The following is a 12,458-nucleotide window of genomic DNA, read 5'->3' as shown; positions in this document are numbered from 1 at the left end:
CACCAGAGACCGGCATGAAACCCGTTAATGGGATGCAGATGAAGGCCCGACCGGAAGCGTCTCCCTGTCCAATTGTCCGTGCCTCCAGCGGGATATCAAGCTGGTCCAGAACACATCTGGACCAACGTGGTGTGGAGATGTCGGGACTTACCTGAAGAGGGCCTGGGGCAGCCTGCGGAGATTGGGAGGTAAGGTGGAGGCTTCCAGTGACCTTGGAGCCTGGAACACCACGTGCAGCTGTGGGCGGGTGGAGCATCTGCCAAGTCGATCTTTGAGTTGCAGTAGCTTCTTGAAGGTGGATCATCTGTCATCAGGATCTTCCAGGAGGTCCATCTTCTTTCTTCAATGGTAGGTCATTTGATGTCCGGGCGCCATTTCAATATGGCGCCTTGATATGGTGGGGTGCTGGCCATCCAGCCCGCCCAGCTGTGCAAAACATCGGGAAACCCCCAACTGCATAATTAACTAGGTCAGCATCACGCGATACTGTGTGAATTTGCATGGCCTCCCCGGCAGGAAACTCTCACCGTTCCTGCCCCTACCATGGGACTTAGTCCCGGAATGGAAAATTCCAACCTTTGGACGGGAATCATCCCAGATCTGCACAAAGTGCAGTAGCAAGCGGGAAAAATGTCGTTTTACCCACCGGTGGCAATGTCGGGTTTTCGCACCATATCGTTCCAAACCCGCCTCATTAATTATGCAGCCACAGGAAAAACGCTGTCTTGCTGGGGGGCAGCTTCCAATTTGCCCGTCATGCTATTACCTCGCCACTTCCTCTCGCAGGGCGCCACATTCGAACTGCATCTGCGTGTACACTTCACAATACTTGCAGCCCAGGAATGCTCCAGTGATGACATGGTGCCAAAAACCAAGGAAATAGTGCAGCCTCCCGATTCAGCGACACATCACTGAGATACGGCATGGAGGCCTGCCACAATGTCCTCTACCTGCGGTCTGGCCTCAGGAGTCCCGTCAGTCTCACCACTCTGCCTTGGCAGGTGGTGGCAGAGGTGGTCAGTGCCAATGCTGCACACAAGAGTTTGGCCATCCAGTGTAGAAAAAGGATGAATGATCTCATCCGTGTCGCCAAGGTAAGGCAACTATCTCATCACTCCAAACTCACACAATCACAAGCCCTTCACACATTCAGTGGCATCTCACTCACTGCCAGCTCAAGGGACATCACCACTCACTCTCTCACATACACCCTCACATCACCATCTGGTCTCATCTCCTCTGGAGACTGCCTCCTCAGCCCTCACCATCTTGAATCCACTTGCACAGATCAACATGTCCCCACACACACCCTGGGATACCTCCCTTCCCCATTACAGGCCTCGCCCTGAAGCCTCTTCCCTTGCCTGAGGCCACTTCTTCCCCTTCCCCAAACAAGCCATAGTCCTGCAGCTACTGAAAAACCACCCCATCCCCACCTTATGGCTGGTCTGCTAGGTAGAGAGCTGCCTGTGAGCCCCCCTAAAAGTGATGTGGTGCTGTCTGTGAAGCCTGGCGCTGATGACTGCAAGTGCTGCCTGAAGCAAGGTAGGCAAACAAACCTCAAAGTCCCAAGCAAAGTGCAGCTCGCTAGGTGCACGTGGCTTATGCACAGTGATGAAGCACATCGGCGTGCAATCATGGGCCCAAATGATCCAACGTGGGGCTTATAATGAGATGCTGAGTATTGAAATTAGGTTCCCAACCAGCAGCGGTGGGAATTGTGGCCCGTAATTGATGGGTGGAGCGGACAATTGCAAACTGGTTTCACGACAGCATGAAACCGATTTTTGGCCTTCTTGCCATATTGTTCCCACCCCCGCCGGCCATGACGCCCGACGCCAACGAGGCTGAAAATTCTGGCTTTTGTGTTTGTCTCCTCGGAAGTAGATAAGGGAAAACCCCCCAGGAATACTAGAGAACCAGGGAACTAGTGAAACCGAGGAGCTGAAAGAAATGTGTATCAATAAAAAAGTAGCACTGGAGAAATTAATGGGACTGAAAGCTGATAAATCCCCGAAGCTGATGATCTCCATCCCAGAGTGTTGAAATAGGTGGGTAGAAACAGAGAAAATAGTAGGTCATTCGACCCTCTGATACTGCTCCGCCAATAAATATGATTATGGCTGATGCTCTATCTCAACGCCATACTCCTGCCCTCTCCCCATACCCCTTGACGCCTTTAGAGTCCAGAAATCTATGTGTTTCCTTCTTAAATATATTCAGTGACTTGGCCTCCACAGCCTTCTGTGGTAGATAATTCCAGAGGCTCACCACCTTCTGAGTGAAGAAGTATCTCCTCATGTCAGTCCTAAATGGCTGCCCTGTATCCTGAGATTGTGACCCCTTGTTCTAGAACCCCCAGCCAGAGGAAACATCATCCCTGCATCCAGTCTGTCTATCCCTGTCAGAATTTTATATGTTTCAGTGAGATCCCCTCTCATTTTTCTAAACTCCAATGAATACAAGCCAATAGTCGGCCCAGTCTCTCCATCATATGACAATCCTGTTATCCCGGGAATCAGCCTGGTGAACCTTTGCTGCACAATTAATGGCCAGCCAGTGTGAAAGGCACCCTGAAACGCTCACCGCTGCTGGGCTGGGGGGTGGGAGGAGTGCGAGCGCTGAAGTGTGCGAATGCACGGGGGAGCGCGCACTGAAAGCTTCCTGAAGGCACAGAGCTGCCTCAGGGAGCTGAAGAATTTTAAATACAACAATAAACAAATGACATAAAGATGTGACTCAGTCACATGAAGAGGGACATGTAAAAAAGGATGTTGAAACATTTTTACTGTTCTTTTTTAGTAACTGTTGGAAACTTCATCCCACCCATGGATGAGGTTTCGTGAAAAATGCAAAGGCCGCCTGGCCTATTCATCTGCCTGCCAACCGAGCGGGCAGTGAAAAATGCAACTTAATTAATTATTTAAGGGTCTTAATCGGCCTCTTAATTGTTGGTGGGCAGGCTGTCGCCTCTCACGCGCACCTGCTGACCGAAAGTTCGCGAGAGTGTGCGATGATGACGGGACGCTCAGCTGACGTCATCGCGCACTATTTCACTTCAGTTTGGGTCGGGCACGTACCCGCCCGTGGGGCGACAAATTCTTCCCATTATATTGGAGCAGGAAGTTACAAAGGGCCATACACAGATTAAGTAACCAGTATAATTATTGCAAATTATTTGTTTATTATTTAAATGTTTGCCATTGCTTATTGACCATTGTATCTTTTAATCTAGTTTCCCAATCTACCATAATCAACTCACCATTCACATCTACGTAGTTTGCTTTGTTAAGATTTAAGACCCAATTTTGGACTTAACTAAATCTCTCTCAAACTCAATACTTCTTCAAAGGCTCCTTTACCGCTAGATTATTAAGTACCCCTTTCTCATTGCACAAAGCTAAATCTAAAGTGGCTCATTGCAGATGGAGTACTGTGTGGGAAGGCATGAGTAGTTCAATTTAGATCCAAAAAAGACAATTTTTTTTTAATATCAGGAAACGAAGGGCGGAATCTTGTTAAGGCGTCAGGGGTCTTGCCAGCTGGCTGGAGAGCCAGCGAGAAACCCAACGCCGCCTCTTTTCGGAAGGCTTGCTGAACTACAAGCCAGTCAGGCAGTGGTGAGATCACCAGCGGGCCTTCCCCTGGAATCAAGACCCCAGGACAGAAGTCTCATCTACTGAGAGCTGCCGGCCAATCAGAAGTTTGCCGGTCTTGTGCGCAGCAGTGTCACTGGGAAGGCCATGTGAGAAGGACCAGAATCCCAGGATTACAGAGCTGACTCAGGCCACAGGGAATTTCTCATGTGGGGGGTCATGGGGAGAGGGATGCAGGGGATTCAGCAGAAAGGGTTGGCTCTCAGTGGGACACCTGCCTTCCAATGTCCAGTCCCTCGATCAGATATTGAGTGCTGTTGATCGAGGGATCCCACCCTGGAGGTGACAAGCAGGCCGCATGGTTTTAGCTGCCACATGGGCCACATGGCGACAGGCCCACCTGCCTCTGGATTAATACTGGTGGCTGTGGGATGAGGCCCTTAAGCTGGTCATTAATTGGTCACTTAAGGGCCGGTGGGGCAGGATGGGCCTTCATGCCCGGAACTTAATTCTGGTGGAGGTGGGCAGGCGGCAGGGTTCAGGTACGCCACCATTCCGCCTAATTACATGCCCTTCCCCCCTCCAAGCTCGAGAGCAGTAGATTCTGCCCAAAGAATTGTGGTGAAGCAAAGGGAACAATAAGTGAAAATATGCGCAAACCAAAGTAAGAAATTGAAAAACACTGGGCAGAAATCAACACACCATTGCCCACCAATGAACTGAAACCCGGTCCACAGACAGCATGCTCAAGACCCAGGATTAATTCCCACAATCCCTTTCTCTTAAAGCGGTGGGGAAGGCCTAGTTACAGCTTAGTGGCAGCAGAATAAGCTTTCTTCAGCGAGAGAGGGTAACGTCATCTTTGTCCGCATTACTGATGGGATAAATGCCAGGTTTTTCTTCGTTAGGGGTGCTGATTGGTAGGACCAATTTGTTGAATCAGTGGGGATGGCCATGCTTGTTCTCAGATTGGGGTTTATGAGGTTTGAATGAATATCTGTTAAAGAGATTGGTGGATTAGTAGCCAGATTAATGTTCAATGGGACAGTTGTGGTGGGAGCTGATTTTGGGATCTCTATTTTCCCCTTCCCTCTCTGCCCACCTCCCCTAATCCAAGCACAAAAGTAGTCCCACCAGTTACACTTACTTTCTTATAAAGACTAACCATTCAGCATTTTTAGCATTCAACAGTGTTCATGTTTTACATGCTATGAGCTTCTGAATGAGAACACACCAGTGGTGAGCAAACTATTTCCTCAATTCAGATCATTGTACTTACTGGCCAAATGCCACAAAGCTACTCTAGCAACAGGTTTACAGGTATAAAGTTGTCCACTGAGCTTATTTAGACTTAGCCCATTGAGAATGACAACAAAAGAAGTTTTTTTTTTTCAAAATCTGTCCCTCAGTGAGCAGATGTTATTTTGAAGCAGACCTGATGTGTGATCTCAGTGGGCAAGGCTTCCTGCCTAGAGCGCAGTTTCATAAAGTTTTATCCATTAATCCAGTGTCAATCACTTCCAGTGCTTCCCAAAATTCTGCCTAAGCAGAAAACTATCTTTACTATTCCTTTAATTTAACAGTTTTGTTTCCCAATGGTCAACAGAAGAGGTGAGAGATAACATAAAGCTAAAGGAAAAGACATACAAAAGTGCAAGGAGTAGTTTCGACCCAGGGGACTGGGATTAGCTATAAAAACAAAACAAGACAAAAAGGATAGTAAGAACTGCAAATAGGAAGTAGAAAAAAGACACTTATGATGAATACCAAGATTAACGCAAAAGGTTTTCACAGTTATATTAGAAGAGAAAGGGTAGTCAAGGATAATGTGGGCCCTTTAAAAACAGATGAGGGTAATATCGTAAATGAAAATAAGGTAATTACAGGCTTGTTGAACAATTACTTTGGGAAGAGTTTGAACTGAACAGAGCGAATGGGTTTGGGAATGGGCAGGTGGTTAGAAGCGCTGACATTGACTGCGTGTTGGGATTCCTGCTTGAACTTGCTGACTTCTGCTTTTAACTCAACTGCATTCAGCAGTGTGCAAGAAATCCCCTTGGAAGAGTAGTGTCGCCAATTTAAATATGTTAAGGGATAGCTAATAGCTGTTTTAACTGGAGGTTTCAATTTTTACTATGGGTGCATGGGACTCCTGAGTTTTGTGGAACTTGCCAGTGGAAGAAAGGTAAAACGACAGTGGAAACTGAGGGTATTGAACAAATGAAAGGCAGAGACAAAAAAAATATTTTAAGTACTGAGACCTCACACTTGCTCCCTCGCCTAGGTGAAAGGCTTTTGCTTACAGAACTTTTTCTGAAAGTGTGCTTTTCCTACTTTGGGGATCATTTCCACCACTTTGGAGTTTTGTGCATCTGATTGACACATTCCCTCTCCCAAACATCAGTTCAACATGGATGCTCTTTACGCAGGTTTACCTGTGACCTCAGATGAGATCCAAGAAGAGTGGCAGCTGGCAGGTGGTGCTACCCCCAACACAGGATCTATAGGCAGGGGGTCAGCTTCCTGGTCATGTCCAAACACCAGTGCCACAGGAAACTCAAGATATCACATTAGGTGATCGCAGATATTTGCAGTCTCCTGATGGAAGATCTGCTGCCATGTAGATCTGGCGGCAATACTTTATCAGTGGCTGTCGAAGTGACCACCACACTCAAAATCTTTGCGCCTGATTCCTTAAAAGTATCTGCAGGAGATATTTGCAAAATTTCGCAATCTTCTACCCACAAATACGTCACACAGATGACAAATGCCATATTTGCCAGGGCTGTCAATTCGATACACTTTTCCACTGATGAAGCTTGTCGGAATGAGCAAGCGCTTGGGTTTGTGGCTCTGGTTGGCTTCCCACAAATCCAGAAGGTCATTGATTAAGCATGTATGGAAATAAGGGCACCCAGAAGTCTTCATCAGCTGTAAGGGATTCCACTCCATCAATATGCAGCTCACGTGCGAGCACCAAAAGATTATCAAGCATGTCTGTGGAGGATCCCCAGGGAGCTACCAGGACACTTCCATCCTGCATCAAATCACCCTTGTTAAGCTCTTTGAATCTCGAATACGAGTTAGCATCAAGCTTCTTGGGGGGTAATCGGAGGCACGGGGTGGGGAGTTGAGTAGTGGGGTCTAGTCAGCTCGAGTCAGGAATTGGTTGGGAGCATCTGAGGGGTAGCCGGGGGTTCGAATGGGGAGTCATGGTGTCAGTTGTATAGATACCAAGGAGTAAGACTAGGATTTTCTGCCTAACGTTTCCTGGTTAATCATCCAGGTAAGTAAGTATGAACAGTGCGAACACTCCGGCCGGGATTTTCTGTGCCCGCCGGTATTGGGCATGTTCGGTGGCATGAGTAGACAATATGGCGTGATCATTTTCATGATGGTGTGAAACCAGTTTACAATCATGCATTCAGTCTGTCAATGGCGGGCTGCGTTTCCCACCATTGGATGTCGGGAACCTCATTGTAATACATCAGCATCTCATTATAAGGCCAGCCCGCCGGACTCACCCCCCACCCCCTCCCCCCTGCCGGCCGCTGGATCGTCCGACCACAGCGGGAAAACACGCCAACGTATTTCACAACAGCACATAAGTGACAGGCACCTGGCGGGCTGCACTTCACTCAGGACTTCAAGGTTTGTTTGCCTACCTTGCTTCGGTCAGCACTTGCAGTCATCAGCGCCAGGCTTCACAGGCAGCACCACATCACTTTTATGGGCTCACGTGTAGGTCTCTACCTACCAGATTAGCCATATGTGGATGGCATTTCTGTGGTTGCAGGGTAAGGTCTTGCTACAGGAAGGGGGAGAAGTGGCCTGAGGCAAGGGAAGAGGTTTCAGGACGAGAGGTGTACTGGGGAAGGAGGGTAACCCAGAGTGTGTGTGGGGGACACATGTTGATCTGTGCAAGTGACCTCAAGATGGTGAAGGCTGAGGAGGCTGTCTCCAGAGGAGATGAGGCCAGATGGAGATGTGAGGGTATGTGAGTGAGAGTAAATGGTGATGTCCTTGAGCTGGCAGTGAGTGAGATGTCAGTGAATGTGTGATGGGCTTGAGTGTGTGAGTTTAGAATGATGAGATGGTTGCCATATCCTGGCGGCACGGGTGAGATCATTCATCCTCTTTCTGCATTGGATGGCCAACCTCTTCTGTGCAGCATTGGCACTGACCACCAATGCCATGGCCTGCCACGCTGGATTGGTGATGCCACTGCCGGTCCCGCAGCCAGAGCAGGGGTAGGGGACATCACTGCGGGCCTCCACGGCATCCAAATGGCATCCCAGCAACATGTCATTAAACCTTGGGGCTGCAGTCTTTTTGCCTTTTGTGGACATCTTCCATGCAGTAATCATGGACTGGAAGCCCTGAGATGTGTGCACTACTGGGCTTTAAATATGACGCCCGGTGTGATGAAGCGGTGAGGTGATAGCATGGTTGGCGAATGAGAAACTGTCCACCATGGAAACGGCATGTTTCCCAGGAATGCATAAGTAATGCAGCGGGTTTGGGATGATATGGCATGAAAACCCACCATTGCAACCGGCGGGTAAAGCATCATTCTGCCCGACCACACTACTGCACTTAGTGCAAATCTGGGAAGATTCCACCCTCTGACTCTATCTCAGAGTCAGAGACCTTTTTGGAGATGCCCATCAGAATTTCAAACTTCCCAGACAATTCTCAAGGAGTCATTGCGTCGACACTTCTGCAGGGTCCCAAAGCACATCTTGCGGTGGGTACGTCGCGTCTCCGATGATCTGGAGACTGGAAGATCTGGGTCAAATGTGACCAGGGCATCAGCAGTTGTACACATTGCTGTCTGGGATGGGCTAATTCTGGAACAGTTTATTTAGATTCAACCAGTGCCCCCGCATTCTAAATCCACTTGGCTCTCCATCCCCCAGTACAAAGCAGTCCTACAATCAGCAAAACATTCCCTGTCACAGAAACCCATTGCTCATCATTAAGCTTCATTGTATCTTTCATCACAAGTGGGAAGGTCACTTGCTAGGCAGCAGGTAAAAATAGGAAATATGGGAAAATGGTACAAACCCTAGTTTCAGCAAAGGTGGAAACAGGCTACTTATTTCCCTGCTCTGAATGCTGAGACGCTCTTTGCTAACATCCTCTGAGTTTTGGACTCAGACTGCCCCACCTGAATCTGTGCAGGTCAGATTTCACCCTCGGGACAGAGGGCAGCATGTGGGCACTGGCTGAGGAGGGGGCAATAAGTGAGAGGTGGAAGTGTTTTGATAAGAGTACCCACTTCTATGTCCCCTTTCTCCAACTTATCATGGTCCACCTGCGCTTCTCTGCTGGCAATGAGCTGGAGAGCATATTGCTGCAAATCATTGGGATGCTGAGGGGCAAATGTTGGGTTTTCATCAATCCTGTTTAAGATATCATTCTGAGTGTGCAAGCTTTTCATGAAGGCCAGCACATATCGTTTGACTCTAATGCTCCATTCAGGTAGTTACTCTTTCAATGGCCAAAGACATCATCATGAGGGCCTGAGACCTCGAGGTGGACTCCTCCAATCTCCCTCCAAGTGTACGTAGTGTGACGGGAAAATCTGCCAGCACATCACACATTTTTTTTGCTGCTGTCCCAGAATTATCCTCTTCATTGATGGCCTCTAAGGCTTAGCATCTGCATTCAGCTCAGTAATGCTTGGAGCAGCCTGCACCCTCTGACAGGACTCTGATGATTTCCAGCCTAGGATTTTGAATGAAGTAGATGAACAAGTTGCATGTGCTTTAGCCATATTTTTCCAAACTGCTCTCAATTATAGACTGGAAAATTGCGAGCGTAACTTTGTTGTTTTAGCAAGGTGAGGCAGAGCAAACAGGAAATTATAGACCTTTAATCTAATATCTGTTGTGAGGAAATTATTAGAATTTATAATTAAGTGCAGAGCAAAGGAGCACTTAAAGTAATATGAGCTAATTAAGGAAAGCCAACATGGATGTGTAAAGGATAAGTCATGTCTAACAAACCTAATTGATTTTTTAAAGAAAGTAATTAAAGTAGTAACCTTTAGGAACTATAAAGTAGAAAGTGGCTAAAGTAGAAAGTAAACAAGCTGAGAATCCTGGAGTGCTCCATCACACCAATTTTGACATTTGGAAACGAGTGTTGGACAATCAGTGAGACAATGCAGAGAAGATTTGAGGCTGCGGACTTGTGGTTTCTGAGGCAAATAATGAAGATATCTTGGATGAGTCACACAACCAATGAAGAGATGATAGTAAAATCTGAGACCAAATGAACTCTGCTAACCACATCAGGAAGAGACAATTGAGATTCCTTAGGCACATAATAAGAAATCATGATTTGGAAAGCCTGATGCTGATGGGAAAGATGAATGGTAAATACATCGAGGTAGACAAAGAACAATCTTTCTAAAGAGCCTTGCAAACTGGATGAACGTACCACCAACAAAGATGATCCATGCTTCCAGAGCAAGATTAACACGAGGTCTATGGTCGCCAATGCCCTCTTAGGGCATGATACCTGAAAAGAGAGAGAGAACTAAGGTAGTGGACAAGGAAATATCTATGAATGTAGATTTTATGGACTTCCAGAGGTCATTCAATAAGGTTCCACATACAAGACTGTTAGCTAAAGTTACAGCTCAGGAAATTAAGGTCAAATTATTGACCTGGTTAGGAGATTGGCTAGGCGACAGAAGACATAGAGTAAAGATAATGGCCAGGATTTTCCCCTCAGTGATTTCTGGGCGGGGCCCGCTCGCTGAGGAGAAAATGACATGGGATGACGTCGGGAGGAGTCCCCGATGTCATCCCGGTCCATTTAAATCTTCAGGAAGGCGGGCAGACAGCGAAATCAGCTGTCTGCCGGCCGACCTGTCAATGGCCAATTAAGGCCATTTAAGATAGTTAAATGCCCTGCCCGGATGAGAAGAAACCAGCTCCCAAGAAGGGAGCCAAGAAAGCCTTAAAGAAACCGGTAGCAAAGGGCGGTAAGAAGCGCCGAAGGTCCAGGAAGGAGAGTTACTCCATCTACATCTACAAAGATGAAGCAAGTTCACCCCGACACTGGCATCTCCTCCAAGGCTATGAGCATCATGAACTTGTTCATGAACGATATTTTCAAGCGCATCGCGGGTGAGGCTTTCCGCCTGTCTCATTACAACAAGCGCAGCACCATCAGCTCCCGGGAGATCCAGACCGCCGTGCGCCTGCTGCTGCCCAGGGAACTGGCCAAGCACGCCATGTCGGAAGGGACAAAGGCGGTGACTAAGTACACCAGCTCCAGGTAAAACCCTACAATGGACTGAAAAACACAACCTTAAGGCTGGCGGGCAGGCCAGGCGCCCCAGTGGCCTGTAGATTATTAATGAAACTTCATCCACTGGCGGGATGAAGTTTCATTACCGTTTTGTAAAAATTTAATAAATTTTATGAGTTTGTTATCAACATGTCCCATCTCGTGTAACATTGTCACATGAGGGGTACATGTTAATCATTTTAAAATGTCTCTATTTTTTGACTTTACTTACCTTTCACTAAAGTCCCTGAGACAGGACTTTGCCTCAGGGAGCGGTGTACTCTTTTGCGCGCATGCACGAAAGAACGCACTTTGACAGTTGGGGATTCCCTCCAACCCCCCGGAACAGGAAGTGCATAGCGGCTGCCTGCCCGCTGCCGAGCCAGTGGGGCCCACCCGCCAGCCAAGGGCTAAATTCTGCCCAATGACTTTGTATGCAAATTGGAAGCAACTGACCAGTGGTATTCCACACGGTTCTGTATTGAGGCCTCAATTATTCATTATATTTGTTAATGATTTAGATAACACGTCAGGGAGCCATATGTCCACACTTGTTCAAGACACAAACATTGGTGACTAGTAAATAAATAGGAGCATAAAATTACAAATGGGACAATGGTAGATTAAGTGAGTGGGCAAAACTGTGGCAGATGTATTTCAGTGGAAGTAGTAAATGTGAGGCAATCTTGTCCAAGAAGGCGTAATATAAGGATCTGGCATAGAAAGGGTTAATGTGGGATTGGGTACAGTACCACCCACAGTGTGATGTAAAGGATCGCATAACCCAAGTCTAGAGGGCAGTCTTGCACTGGACAGAGACGTGTGTAGATGCAAGCATGGAAACAGCTCCTAATTTAGACCTGATACTGTATATATGGAGAGGATCTTCCGGTCGGCGAGTGGGGGCAGGGCCAGCTCGCCGACGCATAAAATGACGCGGGATGACGTCGGGTGGAACTCCCAACGTCACCCTACATCATTTCCATTTTCAGGTCAGTGGGGGTGCAGCCAAGTCAGCTGTGTGCCCGCCAACCTGTCAATGGCCTATTGAGGCCATTAATAAACCAATTTAGGTAATTGACAGGGCTGCCTGTCCAACCTTAGGGTTGGCGGGCAAGCCAGGAGCCGTGGCAGGCTTAAGAAAAAGCATGAAACCTCATCCACGGGCAGGATGAGGTTTCATGAGGGTTTTTAAATATTTAATAAAGCTTTGAGTTAAAGTGATGGACATGTCCCAACTCATGTGACAATGTCACATGAGGGGACATGTCAGGAAAAATTTTTAAACATTTGTCTTAAAAGTTTTAATTCCGAAGTGATCTCCCTGAGGCAGCACTTAGCCTCAGGGAGATGAGTGCACTCTTTCGTGCGCGTGCGCAAAAGAGCGCACTCCCGGCTAAAGGAATCTCCTGCCGCCTGCGCAGGGATCGCAAAGCACTTCCTGGTGGACGTCACGCTGGGCGGGCCTTAATTGGCTCACCCATGTAAAATGTCGGTACGCCCCGGATTGGGGGCACCGATTGGAGGCGCGCCTGCCCTCGCCCGCTCCTGCACTTC

General features: G+C 47.8%; 1 protein-coding gene across 3 annotated transcripts in view; it reads left to right on the top strand.

Moving 5' to 3' along the window:
* adam12a (ADAM metallopeptidase domain 12a) overlaps positions 1-12,458 on the top strand; it is a 445,440-nt gene that overhangs the window by 336,566 nt on the left and 96,416 nt on the right. The window lies entirely within an intron of this gene.

Source organism: Cetorhinus maximus, chromosome 20, assembly GCF_964194155.1.
Source record: "Cetorhinus maximus chromosome 20, sCetMax3.hap1.1, whole genome shotgun sequence".
NCBI lineage: Eukaryota > Metazoa > Chordata > Chondrichthyes > Lamniformes > Cetorhinidae > Cetorhinus > Cetorhinus maximus.
Note: the sequence above shows the minus strand (reverse complement) of the source record. Positions and strands in the feature narration are given on the sequence as shown.